Genomic DNA, 21,762 nt, shown 5'->3' on the forward strand with positions numbered 1-21,762 from the left:
GCGTTCGCCGGAGAACGGCCGGCGAACCCCCGATCGTTTGTTTCATATCGGGCAGTTTCATATCGGGGGGCAAAACCAGGTCAGAACTGGCTTTCGCCGCTACGGGGAGGCGAAAACCCGGGCTCTCGCCCGGGGAAAGCCCGGTTTCGCCGATGATCGGACATTCGCCGTAACACTTATCTCTTTTCCCACAGCCCCTTCACTGCTTCCGAAAGAGGCCTGCACGGAACCACAGAAAATGCGTGTTCTGCTCAGCTTTATCAGGGACCGCAGAAGTGGTTTATGACGGGGGGGGGGGGGGGGGGGGGGGGGGAAGGGTTTTCTATAAAAGGGGGGGGGGTCGGGAGAAAAAGGGGGGGCTAATAAGGTGCGTGTAATGTGGAATTTACAATAGTTAGGGGGCCGCTTTTGACCCTCAAAGTCAGTGAAATGCGAGCGTAGCGATCTAAACGCCATCGAAATATGAAAAGTACAAGCTACAAAAGTCATCAAATAGTGAAAAGTACCAAGAAAGGCGAGCGAAGCGAGCTGAAAGCCAGCGAATTTACGAAAATACTAGCATGTTTTGGTTAAAATTTGAACACTATACAGAAATTTGCGACGCCACAATGGTCAAAACAGGGGGGCGCCGCCCCCCCCCGCTTTCATTTCAGGGGGGACCAACAGCCCCCCCTGCACCCCACTTCCGCGGTCGCTGGCATTCATGGACGCGTCAAACTTGGCCTCGCACCTGAGAAATTAACACCAGATTGCTGACAAGGCCGAAAAAGGGAAAACTGACCAGCTCAGCAAAGAGGGTCACCGTCGCTGGCACTCCACTCACGAGGCCTTGAACTAGCTGCTCAAATACGACCTTGAGGAGGCAGCTGTCTTCCTCCGTCGCAATTTGGGCGTGGTGGTTCATGACTTCGCTGACGAAGTAACCTCAGAGCCAGAGCCCGCGTCGACGATCCAGGTGAACCATCTCAAGGAAAAGAAACTTTAAATTAGGATATAAATAAAATAACATCATTGTAACTCCCCGTTCCAAGTGCTGATTTTTTAGAAGGTCCGAAAACTGACGAAGAAAATGAGACTGGAAATGTAGAAAGAAAAGGGAGGCGTCTAAGGGAACGAGGACTTGCCAAAGGCGAGCCCAGATGATCCTGATATTGTTGCCTACCTGCCTAAGAATTACGCAACGGCTGCGGGCCGCTTCCTTGCCAAAGTCTCAGCTAAGAAGAAAGATTTTCCACCCTACAAAAGATTTATAGAATTGGATCTATTGAATGAGCGCCTGGAGCTGCTGTCCAAGCCCATGGACAAGGGCGGCGACGAGTTCCAACCAGAGACTGTCGCTAGCCACTCGAAGGCCTTCAGGATTATGGCAACAGAGTTGGCCGCAGTGTCAGGTTTAAAGGAACATCATGAGGATTTGAGTTTGACGGCCGCTCATTTTTTCAACTGATTAGATTTCAAATGGTCGATATGCAGAATCGTGAGAGTAAATGTGAGCGTAAAAGGGAAGTGGACCTGCCACAGGTCAACAAGTTTCTGAACGCGGCGCTCCCGAGGATGCTTGATGAATTGAAGAAACTTGAGGAAGTGGTTGAAGCCAAGGGACACCTGGTGTGCTCTTCCAAGGGCAAGGTTGCGCTCTCAGTTAGCAGCGCCCTGTCATACGTGGTTAAGTATTTGTCCATGTATGTTGTCAGCAATGGCAAGAGGCCAAGCACTTCCGCAGGACTGCGGATCGGTGAATACCAGAATGCTGAAACAAAGATGGGAAGGAAGACCGTCAACGTCGCCATTCATAAGACGGCTCGCAATATGGCGTCTTCTTTCTGCATCGAAGAGAGGGTTTGGTCCCTATGGGCCAGGTATCTGGCCATAAATTCAACTGAGAAGTAATTTGTTTACCTTACTTTTCAGGTCCGCCTGAACATGGTAAGACCGGACAAGACTCCGATTGAGGGCAGCCTCGTTTGTTACTTCAAACGGGAATCAAGTGTCAGGTTTCTACACCAACTTTCATGAAATGTTCCCGAACGCAGCGACCACCTCACGGCCCCTTAGGAGCGCCATTGCTGCTGAGGGGCAGACCCGAAGACGACTAAATTGTGTACTGTGCTCCTCGACCACTCGGAAACGGTCGAGAACGCCAAGTAAGTGATAAATATTATTTGCAAAGATGAATTTCAGTCTTATTCTAGACGTCATTTTGAAAAAAAATATTTGTGACGAGGAATTTAAGTCTTATTTTAAACGTCATTTTGTCCAACTCACCCTGACATTTTCTCCTTGGCAGGTACAAGCTAACCGACAAACCGTTTCAGAGGCCGATGCTCTCAAAACTTTGCAGTGGTTGCAGAAGGTTAATAAACTGATTGAGGGGGGAGTCCTAAAGCTTTTCCCGATAAATGGGAATGTCGACCTCCCATCACGGGACGACATGGAGGCCATCATTAAAACGGCTGCAAGTATTTCAAACAAAGACAATTTTGTCTTGCCTGAGGAAATTTTTACCAGTATTGAGAATTTACGTAGAGAAATGAGGCGGCAGACTCTTTAAGAGAAATGGTGGCAAACACAATTGATTTCGAAAAGAGACCTTGCGAAGAAATAACCTAGATGGTAATCGCATTTTCAAAAAGGTCTGGCGCCTCACAAAAAGTGAATTTTCGAAGCAAGTTGAGGTAGGTTTAGTCCCATCTTTCAACTGTACTAACAAAATGACAAGCCCATTTTTATGTTACCTGGTCAAGTCGGCCCTCATCCCCGAAGGACACAGTTCTGCACAAGTAGGATAATTTGAGATGTACTTAAGTCTTACCTCTGTTTCTTTAGAGCTCGTCCAAGAACGAAAGCGGTGAAGCTCCGAGGGGAACAAAACGAAAGGTATCCACTTCAAAGAAAAAAGAGAGTGAGTCAGGGTTAGAATCGGTAAGATATTATTTTTGAGGGAGATTGTTTAAGTTTTAACTGTGTTGTCATCCTCTTTTTAGGGGTTCCGACGAAGGAGGTGAATCGGTAAGATATTACTTTTGGGGGAGATTGTTTAAGTTTTAACTGTGTTGTCATCCTCTTTTTAGGGGTTCCGACGAAGGAGGACCCCTATTGTTTTTGACGGCTCAGATTCTTATTCTTCCGGTATCTTCTGATTGGAAAATGGATCCCGCCAAATTACTCGTTATCATAATCAAATAAAAATTCCTGAAAATTTCAAAAATTTATCTTGAGAATTGAACGTAAACGACTAAAACATAAATTTGCAACAATCAAGCACCCTTATCCGTTCACATTTCCCAGAAACGTTTCAAAGAGAAAATGTGCCACTCCTCGAAACTAAACCTCCTGCCTCATCAAAGTGACAAGAAATCCTCTGTGTTCTGAGAAAATGTTTAAAACATGAAAGAATAGTCTCCACGGCAACGACATCGTACCATCGTACCAACTGTCAAAATTTAAAGTCGCTGATAAAAAGAAATCAAAACGCCGTGAAATTCGAAAATGCCAATGCTAACGCATTGCACGGTGCCCCGACATTGGAACATCTTTGAAGTATGTCATTAGTAACAAGGTACACACTAAATTCTTGTGGACTTTTTTATGCATAGTTATGCATGCTCAGAAACGTCCATATGTTATGCATAATATTATGCATCACTGTGTACATTTTATGCAGGAAGATGCATAAAATGTACACAGTGATGCATAATTTTATACATAACATATGGACGATTCTGAGCATGCATAACTATGCATAAAAAATGCGTCTTTATGCATTTAAAAAGTCCATAAGAATTTAGTGTGTAGGTTTACGCCAGACTGCGTCTTGTCGTAACAGGCTTCGCGATGTCTCGCTGCCTGTTCCTCCAATCCGCGCCTGGCGGACCTACCTTGGCCTGCGGCGCTAGCCTGCCTTCGGCAGGCCATGGCTTGCCCATCGTCGGTTATAGTGCTGACAGACAGACAGACAGACAAAACTTTTCAACCCCACCTGAGTAACGGGCTTCGCTATCGCTCAGCCAAAAAGTTCGTAGCAGAAAAGACACAATAAATTAGTTTTCAGTGGTTGGCAACAATTTTCTCGGCGTCTGCGCCCTTTCGAAAATCGCGAGGGTGAAAACGCGAGTAGTCGCACATTAAAACTGCCCCTCCATTGTTGCTGAGGTTGGATTGTTGGCTTGCTTTTAAAAGGCTGCGGTTCTCTTATCGTTTTCCTCAACTCTGTAACCGCAAGACGGTTTGGGTTTTTCAAACTTTATAAACTCGGGAGGGTGGTTTCGGACTTTCGTTGACGAACATGAGCACTGTAAACGCGAGATGGATGAGATGGTCATTGGTTACGAATCAGGTTTGGGGGTGTAAAAAAACCGGTAGGATTCAAAGTTTTCGTGAATAAAGGTAAAATTAACGCAATTTACGTTTAGACGACAGATTTCAAATTGATTTCCACAACCGGAACACCGTGCAATGCGTTAGCATTGGAATTTTTTTTCTCCCTTTCGCCAGGAGTCAGATACAGCTGAAACTTTTAAGTAAATGAAAAAGGTTACCCCAATCATCATTCTGGATGTAAGTCACGCTGAATTCACGCTGAATTACTTTGTAGGTTTTTCAGCGCGCTAATGCACGAGATTAAACATGAACTTCGTAACGCACGAATTTCTGCGTGACAATGCACGATTCCCTGCACAAATATGCAGTAAATCGTGCATTGTCGCGCACAATTTCGTGCGTTACGAAGTTTATGTTTAATTTCGTGCATTAGTGCGCAGAAAAACGTACAAAGTAATTTAGTGTGATTACAATCACTTAGCCTATTGAAGAGTATTCCTGTAGTCAACAAAAACAGGCCTCTGTTTTTTGGTACAGAAAAAAATGGTTAGAAGTCAACTGGAACAAGACGCCGTGGACGGGGAAATAACATTTCAAAATTTTTTAGCCATTTTACTACTTGTGCATTGTACTTTATTTTTAATTATTTTTTATAACATTTTTAACAGTTTTAGATCCCTTATAGACTATCAGGACCCTAAAAAAGTTCCGCCAAGGCAAGCTTAGCAAAGCGGTCTTGCCGTGGACCGGCCGGGGAGGCCGGGCAGAGAGGGGGCAAGAAGGGAGGGGGTAGCTGTGAGGAGTGGGGACTGGCGCGGCGGGAGATGGCGACGACAGACGACCAACACGACCATGCAGCCCCCTCCGAGCGTGCTGAATGAATGGATGGATGGGACGGGATGAGTGGGATCGGATGCAGAGCTAGAAGCGGTAGCAAGACCGCTTAAAAACGTTCATTTACTCTGAATTGTTGGCTGAGCGATAGCGAAGCCCGTTACTCAGGTGGGGTTGAAAAGTTAAAAAGTCCGCACTACTCCAGAACTGCTCGGCCGATTCGGCTGAGATTTAGCAGGGTCATAAGGTTTGTCCTTGGCTCGCCACACATCAAAATGCAGCTTCCGATCTCAATCCATTCGGTCATATTAGCCATAAAACACTTAGAAAACTGCAGTAAAGAGACATTTTTTTTGGTACTTCAAACTTTTTTACAAGTTTCATATCGTTTCCTATGTTTTGGAGAGTGCTGATTACCAAAATAGAGCCCATTTTGACCCCCCACTTAAGTCAAGTCCCATTAGTGAAGATTTTGATCACCAAATTCTAATTGGCTGAGCGATAGCGAAGCCCGTTACTCCAGTGCGGTTGAAAAAATTTGTCTGTCTGTCTGTGTGTGTGTACACTACTCCTCCTGAACGGCTCGGCCGAACTGGCTGAGATTTTGCAGGCTTATTAGGTATGTTCTTGGCTCGGCACACGCGAAATTTCACCATCCTAGCTCAACTGGTTCAGTTTTTATAGCCGAAAAACACCTAAAAAACGGCGAAAAATCGAGTTTCCTGCAGGTAGATCGCCTCCGTCTCGTAGAACGGGGGGTCTGGGGGGCGGAGCTCCCCGGCCTCGACAAGTTAAAAAGCGACAAGGGTCAAGATCGTGTTGTCTGCAGATGAAGCAACTCTATCTAGAATTAAGGGGGGTCTGGGGGGCCAGCATTCAAAAAGTAACCGACGATGGACAAGCCAATGCATGCCTGCCGAAGGCAGGCTAGCGCCGCAGGCCAAGGTAGGTACGTCAGGCGCGGATTGGAAGAACAGGCCGCGAGACATCGCGAAGCCTGTTACGACAAGACGCGGTCTGGCGTAAACCTACCTTTTTTAGAGGAGATTACACTCATTTCTACGGTTTGACTAGGAAAAACCAGCCTGCCGAGGGCAGGCTAGCGCCGCAGGCCACATGGTAGGTGTACGCCAGGCGTAGCTTGTCGACACTGGCGTAGCATCGCAAAGCCTGTTACAAGACACGGTCTGGCGTACACCTACCTTGTCTAATCTTTCCGCTGGGAGGGGCCAGCTCCCGCTCGCCGCGTCTCCGTAGGTAGCAGTCCCCCCCCCCTTTTCCCTTCCTTCCTTTTTCTCTTCTCTTCGCCCAATCTGGGTGACATGATGCCGGCAGTAATATGAGAGGCGCTGTGAAAGGGGTTCAAAGCCGCATCAGAGAACTGTAAACTCTGGCATTATATATTCACTGCTTTAATCACAACTTGAATCTCACTGTTAAAAAAATTCTGGAAATTCAGACCAATTTTGTCAGACTGAGCGGTCTGAATCTGTAAATCAGACTTAATTCAGAAAAATCAGATTTTTTGTCTAAGTTCTTGGACGCTGGAATCGACGATGGTCTGTTTTTGAGGTCGATGGATTCGGTCCAAACCACTTTTAATCGATGCATTGGGACCCCAAAGGAACCCCTTTAAGAGGATTTTTTTTTTTAAATCATTTTTTCCAGAGTTATGGCCAATACCATTTTGGGAAACTTAGTGAAATTCAGTGAAAACAGTACTTTTCATCTTATCCTATGAAAGTGTGATGTGAGACCCCTTTGGCTTCTATTTCCATTTCAACTAGCTTAGAGGGGTCCTGAAAACCTTCTCCTCTGTCTAAAGGTGAAAAATCAAAAAAATTCCATTTTTTACTTAGGAAAATTCATGAAAAATAGTGAAAAATGAGCATAACTTTTTTACGTGGTTTGAGAATAGGGTACTTTCGTAGATCCCTGACCGGAAGCACAGTGACGCCATGTTGGCGGAAGTAGATCCAAACTTGACATGGGAAAGAGACATTCGTCAAAGGTATCGGCCACACTTGAACATAAACAGTCGTTTGATACTTGTTTGCAGTGCATGTGTGTTTCGCGAGCAATATTTGTACAGCTCGGCTATAGTTTTGGATCCGAAAAGAGGTTAGTTTCCGGCCAATTTGGCGTCTGCTGGTCTGCTTGCTTCCGGTTCAGGATTCTACGAAAGTACCCTATTTTGACGATACTTTGTCCTAAGATTCACTTTAGGTGACCGCTTAAAACTACAAAATATTTCATCCGGCAATACGTATCTTCTTTTAATGGGGTTGATAAAACTTAATTTTGAGCTAAAATTTTACTCGAAACTTATGACGACAAAGCGCATTGACTCTAAAATCAATTTTCAAATGTCAAAAAGTTACTAATGATACGTCTTGAAGTCAGGGCAGATTAAACACCTCAAGAATCCATCCCATTGATGCTCAAAATATTGATCACTCCTTATTTTAGGTATTTTGCACTCAATTTAAGCCTAAACCCATAAAGTACATGGTGGTCGGTGATATTGGTGGTAATGGTTGTCCATTGTTTCAAACAGTTGATTCTACAGTGTCTGCACTGTGCGAAAAAACCACAGTGAATCCCGTTAATTTTTTTGCCGGGATATACTGTAGTTCAGAACACAGGATTTACCGTGCCTGGCCACAGTATCCACTGTACCTGCTACAGGATATTCCGTACTCCACTCCTGTAGTACAGTAAATCCCGTACAAAGTACAGTAGATCCTGTTAAAGAAGTACAGTAAATCCTGTACTCTGAACTACAGTGACAGCTGTACTAGTAACTACAGGATTTACTGTGATTTTTTCCCACAGTGTGCATTGTTTGTAAGTGGTCTGCATTGTTAAAACTAAGGCATAGTATTATGTATGCCTGGCCTCAAGCGTAAAATCTTACAGTGTACTCATGCGCTTGACTTCAAGCGTAAGAAGAGCTATGTTTGAAGCCAACCGTAATCAAGCCACATCAGAAATTCTGACCCACTGCTTCAAGCGTAATGTCAGTACACTCAATTTCAATCATAGTGAAAACCCATGATGCATTTTACAAGCACAGGAGAATGCGCACATTCATTATGCAAAATCAGCTCTGTCGCTTTGTCGTCATAAGTTTCGAGTAAAATTTTAGCTCAAAATTAAGTTTTACCAACTCGATTAAAAGAAGATACGTATTGCCGGATGAAATATTTTGTAGTTTTAAGCGGTCACCTAAAGTGAATCTTAGGACAAAGTATCGTCAAAATTCTCAAACCACGTAAAAAAGTTATGCTCATTTTTCACTTTTTTTCATGAATTTTCCTAAGTAAAAAATGGAATTTTTTTGATTTTTCACCTTTAGTCAGAGGAGAAGGTTTTCAGGACCCCTCTAAGCTAGTTGAAATGGAAATAGAAGCCAAAGGGGTCTCACATCACACTTTCATAGGATAAGATGAAAAGTACTGTTTTCACTAAATTTCCCAAAATGGTATTGGCCATAACTCAGGAAAAAATGATTTAAAAAAAAAATCCTCTTAGAGGGGTTCCTTTGGGGTCCCAATGCATCGATTAAAAGTGGTTTGGACCGAATCCATCGACCTCAAAAACAGACCATCGTCGATTCGGCGGAGAATGACCCAGGTGGCTCTGGAGTGGCCGTTCTTCTTGCAGGCCCCGCAGCGGCGTCGGCGCAGGGGCCACGGGCGGTGGGGCTCCGTGCGCCCGGACCCGCCGCTGCCGGATGAGGAGGCTGACCCTGGGCGCGGCGTCGGCTGCTGAGGGGTAGCGACCTCGGGGGCGGCCTCGGCGGGAGGGAACGGCCGCCCGTGGGGCCACAGGGCGCCAGTTATGGCGTCCAGGGGGACCGGTGCGGCGATTCGTAGTCGCGCTGCAATGTTGCTGGTAGCAGCGGGGACGGCGGGACGGCGGGCTGGATCAGTTGCAGGGCCGCGGGTCCCTGCGGGTTGCTGCGGGCGGACGGGATGTGGCGCCATGGAGGCGCCGGCACTGCGCCACGTTCCCGAAGGCCAGTTGCGTAGGTGTGCCGTGGGCGGTGCAGCGGCGGCTCCAGTTGGCGGGGGGCGGGCCGGCGCCCGCTGGGTGGCCCTGGCCCCGGTTGCGCCGGTGGTGGGCGCCCTGGCGGCGTCTGGGGCTCGTGCGGCGGCGGCGGCGGTCCACGCCCTGTGGTTGGCGGCCTGCTGGCTGGAGGAGGCCACGGAGGCAGCGGCGCGGGTGGCCTGCGCCCTGGCCGTGGCTCCGGTGGGGCATTGGGGGGCCCGATGTCCCTGCTGTCCGCATTCAAAACAGCCCCGTGCTGCTGGGGATGGTAAGCCGTCGAACTCCGGCCGCCAGTTGGGGCCGCGGAAGTGGGGCTGAGGTCCAGCTAATCTTCCTTGGACGCCGAATTCTTGCGTACACTGAGACAAGGTGGTGCCCTGAAACTGACCGACTAAGTCGCCCATCCCAGTTTTTAGGGCGACTTGAGTCGCCTACTTTCTGGACGACACAGTCGCCTAGGTTCTGGGCGACACAGTCGCCTAGTTTTAGGGCATCTTGGTCGCAAATACAGAGCTTACTTTACTATGCTGGCCCAAGGCATTGCACACAAGTTTGCCTGCACATGGATAAACTCAATGATTTCACATTTGGGTGGCGTCAGAGATGCCCCGAATCTAGGCGCAATAGGTGCCCCGAATCTGGGCAGCAGTGGTTTACATTAGGTCGGACCAACCCCAAAGGTGCTCAGGTTGAGGGCGCCTTGGGCCAGCATTCATAAGTAAGCTCTGTATTTACGACCAAGATGCCCTAAAACTAGGCGACTGTGTCGCCCAGTTTCAGGGCACCACCTTGTCTGAGTGTAGTCGTGGTGGTGCGTATGGCCCCGTGCGGGCCAACTTCCTCCCTCACCGTGGTTGTACGCCGGAACATGGTTGGTGGTTCTAATGGGCGACCTCGCAGAAACAGGCTCGACTGCACTCCTGGCGCGCTGCGACCGTTATGCCGTTGCTGAGGGGTTGACGGATTGTTGCTACCGCAGGGCGCAACGGCACGGCGCGGTAGTAGCGGTAGCGGCGCCAGCGGAGTGTTGGAGGGCGGCGGCGCGGTAGGGGGAAGGGGCGGTTCAATAGCAGAGCGAGTGTATTTCGGCGATGGGGTACCGTGAAACGGGGTAATTCCGGACACTCGGTGTAATTTCGGACAACTCTGCCCGGAAGCATTGCGATGATGCTCCCACCTAACGGCCAACTTGGAGGCTTGTCCCGTTGCGCGCATCGCATCGGCCACACTTAAAACCATCTGATCAATCACCCGGAGGCCATATCAGGGGCAAACTTCAGGAGAAAGAGTGGTTTTTGTATTTCACCATTTTTACCTAAATTCACTTTATGCGTAAAAACTTTGTCTGGCAAGCCGAAACTGTTCATGACTGGTTCATGAGGTGATTGTTTGTCGATTCGATCATGTTAAGAGCATACTGTGTCAAATTTTCAATCACCTGGGTCAAATGGTATGGTTTATATGGGCTCAAAACTGAAAAAATGTTACTTTACGGGGTAATTTCGGACATACAAACGTCACGCCAGGGAGAGTAGGTATGCCCTGAACACTTCCAATTTCGCAGGGTTTAAGTAGTGGAAGCTGAAGAGCTCTTCTGAAAGTTGAAGATAATCCAATAACAACGATATTTCCCAATTGCTACAGCGGTTGCTTTGTAAACTTCGAATTTCATAAAAATGGGGCAAAGCTACATCTTTAATATTTAGTTTTATGTGCATATCCTACGTTAGTGTCAACGACTGTTTTGTGATTTATTTTCTTTCATGTGACATGAGAGTTGGACTTGGCGAATGGCTGCATAGCTCGCCGGTTTACCATGCAAAGCTTTCCACTGAGTCCCTGTATCTTCCCAACCGTACATACGACACGACTACTTGCCTTTCATATTCATGTATGTGATCGTATCTTGTATCTATAAGATATAAGATTCACTTTCGCGTAATAAAGTATGGCCCGAGTTGCCTAAGGAAGCTAAGCGGTCAAAGATTAAAAAATAGAAGCGTTCTAAATGGCTCTACTAGTTCCACCCACTATTCCTGAAATCGAACTACATATGAGTGCAAAAACATGACTTCAAATTATGTATGAATGACCACCCCTACCTTACCTTTACATCTAAACCCTTACGAATTTTTCATATGATCATATTAGCACTTAAGAACGAGACAGTGATCGATTATGGGACCAAAATCGGAACGAAAAGTCGTTTTTTCCAGCCCAGTCAACAAAACATAATCCCGGTCCGGGACGGACCATGTCCGGACTATCCCTATAGTGGTCCCTGCATGGTCCCCTGGGGATGTCCCTCATGTACCTCCCAGGGACGTCCGCTCGGACCACCCGGCCGGTGCAATCGGCGGGTCCAGCCGACAACAGACGTCCGCCAGAGGTCCGGCGGATGTCCCAGCGGGACCCGTCAAAGGTTGCGAAGGGCTAGTTCCGGCTGACGTCCCTGGGTCGTCCCAAGGACGTCCTTTAGGGACATTGCCCCGCGGTGCTTGGGCAAAACGCCGATGTACCAGTGGTCCGAGGCCTGTCCCGCCGGGCTAATCCCAGGGGATATCCTTTACGGACGTCCCAAGGACGTCCTATTGGGACATGGCCCCTGGCGCATAGGCAAGACGCCCGACTGCCAGTGGTCCCTAGCTGGTCCTAGCGGGGTAGTCCCGGGGGATGTCCTTTGAGGACGTCCCAGGCACATACTGCTCGGACATGGCCCTTCGATGAGATGACAACACTTTGAAGGAAAAGTCCAAAGTCATGTCTCACTGGGTGAAACGAGACATGCATATAGTCCCGGGCATGGTACGCGCGGGACCTCCCTGGGACCTCCCCAGGACGTCCGACGGGGACATCGCTACGGTGGACGCGACGTATCATGTAGTCGAGACACTGCACGTCATGTTGCATGAGAGCGGCATGGCACAGTGGATAAGTGCACTGCTTCAGAACCCGAAGGTCGGAGGTTCGACTCTCCCCAAGTGCAACGAGTTTTCATCGCCCGAAGGGAAAGGTGACGGGTAAGGATGGTCGGGAGTGGCAAATTGAGGTCAAGCTAACACACTTGTGTTCAAATTTTTAACCAAAATTTTTAACGCTGAACATGGGACGTCCCTCGGTGGTCCGAGGAACGTCCGCCGGGATAGTCCCTACGGACGTCTGCGGCGGACGTCCGCGGAACGTCCACCCGGGACGTCCGGGTCGGACGTCCCACGGACTACCGCAGGGACTGGTATTCTTTGCCATTCGAACTAGCCCACGGGACGTCCGGCCGGGACGTCCCGGTGGTCCCTGCCGGACGTCCGTCGGACGTCCACGGGACTATGTTTTGTTGACTGGGAGGGGTGTCCGAAATTACCCCAAAACACGGGGTAATTTCGGACACTGCTTCGAACCCTCCACTGTAAAAACGGTCAGGTGCAGATATTTGAAATAAGCGCCAAATCGAAGCTAAAGGTGGGTAGATGATAAATTTTAACCCTCAAGTCCATGACAGCACCGCGACTTTCACAATTTCAAAAAAACCTATCAAAAGTGTCCGAAGTTACCCCGTTTCACGGTAGTCAGTTCACAGAGGCACCAGCAACTAGTCTCTGGTTGCTAGGACAGGGCGCGACAATCAAGGCGGGGGTGGGGGAGCCTACACTGCAAATCCCTAACACTGCCTCCGGCCACAGTGAGCCAGTTAGGTAGGCAGCCCGCCGAACGCACCTGCCGAGTGGCTCGGCCTATAGGTCTCTAGGCCTATCCCGCCGCCACAGGTGCTTGCAGGGGTTGAGGAGGATGGATATATCTCGGAAACGAAAAAAAATGTTTTTGGCCCGTTTCGTTTATTTTTTGTAAAAAAAAAAGAATACGATTTCAAGAAATCCTAGGAGTCACGAACTCAATTTGGGTAGGAGTGTGGGGAAATCAAAAAAGTTATGTAAAAGGTAGGGGGTGGCTCAAGGGTGGCTACGAACGGCAGTGGTACCAATGTGGTCGATGTGCCACCCGTCAAAATTTAACCTTGGCAATAAAGAGAAATCAAAATGCCGGGAAATTCGAAAAATTCCAATGCTAATGTAATCCAGTCATGTTTTCTTCAATTCTGTGTAATAGTTCTCACTCACAACGTAGCAACACCACGACGGTTGGCTTGACAAACTTTATAAACTCGAGAGGGATGGTCTCGAAACGCGGGTGAGTCTTGTTCGAGGAACATGAGCACTGAAAGTCGCGAGGTGGAGCGAAGCGATCATGGTGCTAACTGAATCAGAAGTACCATCAAACCTGGCTAAAAGGAGCAGCTACATGACCAGCTTATTCAAAAAGAGACTTAAAGTCTTAAAGCGACTCTTAAACTACATTAAGGAAAGATAATTCACAGTTGCATGTGCACAGGTACGCAGTTAAATGGCTCAATTCACTCCGATTTGAAGAGTACCAAAAATTTTCAACAAAACAACAACAAAAACAACAACGCAGCGGTGCGGGATTGGTGCGGGACACTCATAAAAAGTCACTGGCCGGCCGGCCGATCCAAATGGCCACGTTCGAAACGACACCAATTCTATTGTTGCATCTTGTCTACCTGCAGTCAAAGAAATTTTTCATTTCGAACGTGCTATTTCAGCTTTTGGAGTAAGCTGTACAGACCCAAAAAGAATCTCCGCTATTGGTCCGGCTCGGCTCCCCCCACTCCCTTTTTTTTTCCTTTGACGAGTCGAGTTTTGCCATGGAAACGGCGATTTTGACAGCAAATTTCTCAAAATTGGCCACCAAATTTTTAACCAGATTTCAGCATGAGAATCAGCGTTCAAAGTTCTACAAGTCTGCAAAATCTCATTTAAATCGTACAGAAAATTTCCGAAATGCATAAAGGGCACAAATCGAATCTCGGGCCGGCTGAATCCTGGGTATACTATAAGGCTGTGTTACCGTCAACGGGGGTAACTTGGGACACTTTTTCACGTTTTTCGAACGCCAAAGGCAAAATTCTCAACCCAGACCAATGGATCCTAACTACGTTTGACCTTTTCCGCATGATTTCATGCTTGTCTGTTCATTTGCATCGATTATATCGTTTCCCAGCGGTCTCGTAAGAGTGTCCCAAGTTACCCCATGACCGGGGGTAACTTGGGACAGTAGGTAATTAGCTACGTTCCCATGCATCTATTGATGTTAATGGATGAAATAAATTTAAGGGGGTAATACACTTCGCAGGGTCAAAAAATCGCATTTATGGGACGTCTATTTGCGGACAGGGGAAGTGAGACACATCAAAATTGATGATAGGTCGTATTACTATTGAAGATCACAATTGTCAATTTTGAAGGTCCTCCGAGGTAGCTGCAGCGACTTTGGCCAATTTCCCCAAATCACTGCAACAAATACATAGTCCGTTGGTTTGGGTGATTGGGATCGAACGGTGCGACCTAGGGGGTCGAAACTCGGTATGGACCATCAGTACACATGTAATTCTGGTGTGAACTACGGAAAAAAAGTTTGGAAAAAATTTAGTGTCCCAAACTACACTGTAAAAAAAAGTACGAAAAAAGTCCCTTTTTTCGCCTAAATTCGGCCCCGAAAAAGGTAGTAGTTTTTGTTTAATCGTATTTTCCGTAGTTCACACCAAAATGACGTTTTTGCCGTGTCCCTGCAAAATTTCATCGAAATCGGTTAATTGCGCCTCGAATCGCGCAAACCAGTTTGAAAAATGGTGTTTCGAGATAATCGCGTTTAAAGTTTTAAGTGGGAGAAAGTTCCCCCACTCCGCCACTTCCCGGGCGCGCGCACCGCTGAGCGCGCGCGGCTTTAAAAATGGGATTTCAGCTGCGCCCCGACCCAGCTCCGGTCGGAACTTATAAAGTAAGGTACTACCCAAAGAACAGAAATTTGTCATCCAGACGTCAAATGATATCAAAGAATGGTCAAAATCCTGTTTGTCAGAATGACATTATTGTCGACGGTCAAAGTTAGGGTATTTTGACGTCAAGTTGATGTCAAATGATGTCACGAATCCATTAAATGTATAAAGGATACGATTCTACTCATCGGCTGATATCCCCCTTTTTAGTTGTCCCGCCCATGTGTGGTTGTAGTGTCTCCTTCCGTTAAACGTCGAAAGTCGCACCGCGGCCGGCCGGACTTGATCCCACCTCCTCGGCTTCGGGGGCGAGCTCTTTACCACTGCGCCACGAAGACATCTAAGAATCGACTGCTCGCCGCTGCTCTAAGACCAGCGGTCGGAAATCGGCCCGGCAGTTGACTCGAAAGTGACGGCAATTCTTTAGGATGAAAGAATGCCTGGTATTTTCCACTTCAGCACCCGAACGCGATAGACTTTCCAGAATACCAGAGAAGTCTGCATTTTTCACCGCAATTGCTGATTAAATGCGTTCATGGATGACATCAAACGGACGTCATCGTGACCAAGTGTACTTCAAGATCTTAACTTCACAGGTTATCGCCAGTTTACCTCTTTTCCAAATGGCGTAAGACTTTTTGAAAGGAATAATGCAATTCCAGTTAGTTTTGCTCGTAGTTTGTAATGAGTCAAATTGACATCATCCTGATGTCACCTTTCAAGAGAGTGACTCAATTTTGTCATTTTTCAGTCACTTGATGTCAATGTGATTATTTTCTGTTCTTTGGGTAGGGACCCGAAAATGCAAAAAAAAATCAAAAAAAAATCGATTTTTTGAAAGTCGCGAAGTGTACTACCCCCTTAAGTCACATCATGTAGACCAAGAATTCAGGCCTAGGAACTATTGTAAGACCAATATTGGACTATATCTAGGGCTCTACGTAGAACTCACTTTTCTACTGGTATTATCCAAGCATTTTCTGAAAATTTCAAAATATGGATTACCAGAAGACAAAACTGCTGAGCAAGGCATCTCTTTCCATCATCAGCGTAAAATCCGAAGTTTAAGTTATGTCAGGGACCGGGTCACTCTACAAATCAAAGAGTGTACATGGTACGCTCTAACTGGAGCATGCCTGCAAGCACGCTCTAATTAGCGCATGCCTGCCAAGCATGCACTAACTAGTGCATACATGCCAGGTACACGCTAACTGAAGCATACATTTACTGCATAAGGGAAAGGGAGTTTTCTGCATCAGGAAGCGTGTACATGGCATGTATGCACTAGTTAGTGCATGCTTGGCAGGCATGCGCTAGCTAGAGCGTGCTTGCAGGCATGCTCCAGTTAGAGCGTACCATGTACACTCTTTGATTTGTAGAGCAGTCAACTCCTAGAAGGCTAGGACTGCTGGAAACATGAGGAAAAGACTGTCCCAAGTTACCCCGTAAAATTTCGATTTTTGATAAATTGAAGTGTGGACCGAAGATGGGAAAACTATAATCAACGCCCTTTTGCGAACGTTATTGTCTGCGTATGATCTAACAATCCAGAGATACTAAACGGCCAAATCTGCATTTCACTCCTTGCAGTAGGGTCAACTTGTCAATGATTTACATATTTTGTCAAAAACCCTTTTATGTAGTTTCCTGTTTCTCAAATACTAATTGTGATGTTATGCACCTCTTCCACCTTTCCACGCGTGCCCTGAGGCCTCTGAAACAAAACCCTGCCGCGGGTTTGACGCTATGAACCCCCTTCGCTGAATGGCAGCACCAAAAAGCTGTACAGGGCAGACTGTCCCAAGTTACCCCTGGTGTCCCAAGTTACCCCCGTTGACGGTACACCAACTTTGCGGCTCTATAACCCTGTGTTCCACTTCCATCTTCGAAGTCCACACACACCCATCAAATCTTTAACTAATTGGCTGAGCGATAGCGAAGCCTGTTACTCCAGTGGGGTTGAAAAGTTTTTCCTGTCTGTCTGTCTGTCTGTCTGTGTGTCTGTCCGCACTACTCCTCCTGAACGGCTCGGCCGATCTCGGTGAGATTTTGCACACTCTTTAGGCATGTCCTTGGCTCAGCACACGCGAAATCTCACCATCGTAGCTCAACTGGTTCAGTTTTTATAGCCGAAAAACACATAAAAAACGGCGAAAAATCGAGTTTTCTGCAGGCAGGATGCCTTCTGAGCGATTCTCACGTTACGGGGTAGTTTCGTTTCTTCTGACTCCTGTGCCCAAACGAGCGCAGATATCGACATGGAGTTTGTTTCTGATGTTAGGGAGGGCCATTGCCCACTAAACGCACACATTTCGAAAAGTTCACGTCCGTTGGATTGGTCTACGTAGCGTTTGGAATACCCTAAATGTAACTTCCGTGATTGTCCAAAGAGAACATACTCGAACTTTCCGCCCCCAGTGTGGCGGTGTGGTTCGAAAATGCTGCCAACTGTCGATGGGGATTCGAAGCTTGGCATGTCTCGACCTAATTTCAACCGAAGACCAACACGCCAGACTTCTTTCAAAGGTACTTATGCTGCAACGAAAAATGTCCTCCGTGTATTCAGTTTCACTACACTAATTTCGAAAAGGAAGCTCTGGACTTCTCCCCAAGCCAAACTTTTAACTTTCCATGACACAAGCCATCAAAGTGGAGTCCCTGGGATATAATTGCATGGGTCACGGAAATCTAAGATGCTGTACACGGTCTCAAAGCGGGCTAGAGCATTATAAAATGGCGTGTATCAACAATTACCTGTAACTTCCGTGGCACCCTTTACCCAATGTTGCAGCAGTACTAGGTGAAAAAAATTTCCGCTGAAATGTCGGGCTTAGAGTATCATTTGACCCTGAAACGACTTTTAAGCCACAGCAAGCCCGAGTCAGCCGTTAAAGCCGATTTTCACACTTTGTAACTTCCGTGATAACGTAATTTCCGTGATCAAAACACCCACTAAAACGTGTGGGAATACCTTATGGCTCATGTTTTTAGGAAGGTAGTACAAGGTCTTTACTATAAATACCATTGCCATAACTCTAGTATCATCCAGGACCCCAATAATCAGAAAAACTTAATTGGATATTTTTCACTTTCGGCAAATCAGAGACGCCAAAACTACCCCGAAACGTGAGAATCGCTCTTCTGTCCTGAAAAAGGGGGGGTCTGGGGGGCGGAGCCCCCCAGCCTCGATAAGTTCAAAGGTTACAAGGGTCAAGATCATGCTATCTGTAGATAAGGCAACTCTACCTAGAAGGAAGGGGGGTCTGGGGGCGGAGTCCCCCAGCATGCAACAAGTTAGAAGTGATCGACGATGGACAAGCCATTGCCTGCCGAAGGCAGGCTAGCGCCGTAGGCCAAGGTAGGTACCGTGAAACGGGGTAACTTCGGACACTTTTGAGAGTTTTTTTTGAAATTGTGAAAGTTGTGGTGCTGTCATGGACTTGAGGGTTAAAATTTATCATCTACGCACCTTAAGCTTCGATTTGGCGCTTATTTCAAATATTTGCACCTCACCGTTTTTACAGTGGAGGGTCCGAAGCAATGTCCGAAATTACCCCGTGTTTTGGGGTAATTTCGGACACCCTCGGAAAAAACGACTTTTCGTTCTGATTTTGGTCCCAAAATCGATCACTGTCTCTTTCTAAAGTGCTAATATGATTATGTGAGAAATACGTAAGGGTTTAGATGTAAAAGTAAGGTAGGGGTGGTCATTCATACATAATTTTAAGCCATGTATTGCACTCATATGTAGTCCAATTTCAGAAATAGTGGGTGGAACTAGTAGAGCCATTTAGAACGCTTCTATTTGTTATTTTTTGACCGATTAGCTTTCACAGGCAACTCGGGCCATACTTTATTACGCGAAAGTGAATCTTAAATCTGCCTCTACAAGATTACATACGATCACATACATGCATATGAAGGGCAAAGACGTGTCGTATGTACGGTTAGGAAGATACAGGGGCTCAGTGGAAAGCGTTGCATAGTAAACCGGCGAGCTATGCAGCCATTCGCCAAGTCCAACTCTCATGTCACATGAAAGAAAATTAATCACAAAACAGTCGTTGACACTAAGGTAGAACACGCACATACAAAAACTAAGTATTAAAGATGTAGCTTTGCCCCATTTTCATGAAATTCGAAGTTTACAAAGAAACCGCTGTAACAATTGAGGATTATCGTTGTTATTGGATTATCTTCAACTTTCAGAAGAGCTCTTCAGCTTCCACCACTCAAACCCTGCGAAATTGGAAGTGTTCAGGACATACCCACTCTCCCTGGCGTGACGTTTGTATGTCCGAAATTACCCCGTAAAGTAGCATTTTTTAAGTTTTAAGCCCATATAAACCATACTATTTGACCCAGGTGATTTAAAATTTGACACAGTATGCTCTTAACATGATTGAATCGACAAACAATCCCCTCATGAACCGGCCATGAACAGTTTCGGCTTGCCAGTCAAAGTTTTTACGCATAAAGCGAATTTAGGTAAAAATGGTTAAATACAAAAACCACTATTTCTCCTGGAGTTTGCACCTGATTTGGCCTCCGGGTGATTGATCAGATGGTTTTAAGTGTGGCCGATGCGATGCGCGCATCGGGACAAGCCTCCAAGTTGGCCGTTAGATGGGAGCATCATCGCAATGCTTCCGGGCAGAGTTGTCCGAAATTACACCGAGTGTCCGAAATTACCCCGTTTCACGGTACACTGTTAAAAAAAAATTCTGAAAATTCAGACTAAATGAACTGAAGAAAATTTCGCAAAAGGCACTCCTAATTTTCAGACCAACTTTTTCAGAAACATGCGGTCTGAAAATTCAGACCTGTGAATTCAGACCACAAGTCTGAATATGTATTAAGACCTCAAGTCTGAATTGATATTAAGACCGCTGGACTCTGAAATTTAGGAATTCGGTAGCTTAAAATTGAGATGTCTTATTTCTTAAAAAAGGGCTTCCTGGTCTGAATTTCCTTTCAGCAGTTCACTCCCATACCCCGCGCCTCCCTCTTTGTGCGCAGTGCGGGGAAGGTAATATATGAAAGTTGATCCAACCAATGCTTTAAGAAGGATGAAAATTGCTGTGGCTAGTAAAAGTCAATTTTGTAACCTTAAGGAACTGTCAAGTGAAACTTGCATGTCCTAGAAATATATGTCACAGGAAGTTCATTTTGAGGTCAAAACTCCACCACTATTAGATAAATTTATTCGCAAAGTTGGGGACTCCAACTCTAATTAGTTTCTGAGATATGGAGGTTTACGCAAACTTTTAGTCGTTTCCTCCAAATTCTTCTCACGACAAGGGATTAGCTACCCAGTCTTGAGATTCTGGTAATTATATCTATTTTTGCATATGAAGAAGAAAGAGTTGTCAAATTTGAAAAAAAAAAGTCCAGAAGAGGCTGTAAAAGCTAACTTATCAGGCCCACTTTTATTTTTCTTCAAATTTAAAAGATTTTGCCTTATTATTGGTTTATGGTTTTTCAGGAAAACTAAGGGAGATATTTTTGAAAAAAGCAACACTATCTATTTCCTTTGCAAAAATAGATATAATTACAAGAATATGAAGACTGGGTAGCTAATCCTTTGTCGTGAGGAGAATTTGAGAGAAACGACTAAAAGTTAACGTAAGCATCCATAACTCAGAAACTAAAATAAGGTGGTGTACAACTCTTAGTGCATGAGTTAATGCAATGGAAAGGAACTTTTATCCAGGTTATGAGACAAGCATTTTTTTAAAAAAAGTTATTAAGTCACTTTGGTCACTTCAGTCATCATAACCATAAATTTCTTTGCTTATCATTGCAAAATCAACTCAAACCTTGGTTGTAACATTTAACTCACTGTGGCAAGCACACATCCGACACGCAACGGTGCACACGAAGTGAACGTATCAGATTCGCCCAACCAGAAGTTTGAACTAATATCCGATGAAGGCACTTTGGGGACGAGTGTGAACGGGGAGAGGCGAATAACTTAGAACACCTCTCGCCCTCTCACCGCCCGCCCCTTCAGTTTCGGGAAATGCGTACAGCGAGCGCAGAGTCACTACAGCGTCAAGAAGGGTCATCAGCAGAAAACACTTCGAACTAAAATGCACTTCTTTCCGTCGACATGACTTCAGCGCGCCGAGCGAGTGGACCTGACGCAAGTAAAACGCGATGTGTGCACCTTGAAAGACTGCTGGAGACTGATGTTTTGCGTGCAGGGCGCCGGGTCGGCCAAAACTTTCCGAGTTGCCGACGGATTAACGCTCCCCTCCTTGCCGAGCCAATCAGAGGGCGCCTCCAGCCGGCCCTGCCTCGCCGGACTTTCCGAGAATGCACCGGCGGAGACAGTCCTGAGGCCGCTGCACTGGGCTCGGCTCGGTGCTCGGCGCTGCTCGGTGCCGAACGAACTCAGCCGAACAAGTCCGAGACAAACTAGATCGCTTTCGGGCCTACTAGCTTAGCTGGTCAAGGTGCTCCCAGAGCACTATAAAGAGGGCTACTCTGGGGCTCAAGGTGCTACCTTCGGGGCAGTCCGATTAAGGCAGCGTATGTAGAGAGAGGGGGCGGGAGTCAGACGAGTCGGGCAGAAAATTAAGACCGGGCGCTGAATTTTACTTTCAGACTCGCGGGGCAAATTATTAAACCTTGCCAAGTCTGAATTTTCAGACCGCCACGTCTGAAATTTTTTTCAGACTACAAGGTCCGTATTTTTAGACCTG

The sequence above is a fragment of the Thrips palmi genome, unplaced genomic scaffold (assembly GCF_012932325.1).
Source record: "Thrips palmi isolate BJ-2018 unplaced genomic scaffold, TpBJ-2018v1 HiC_scaffold_12, whole genome shotgun sequence".
NCBI classification, from domain to species: domain Eukaryota; kingdom Metazoa; phylum Arthropoda; class Insecta; order Thysanoptera; family Thripidae; genus Thrips; species Thrips palmi.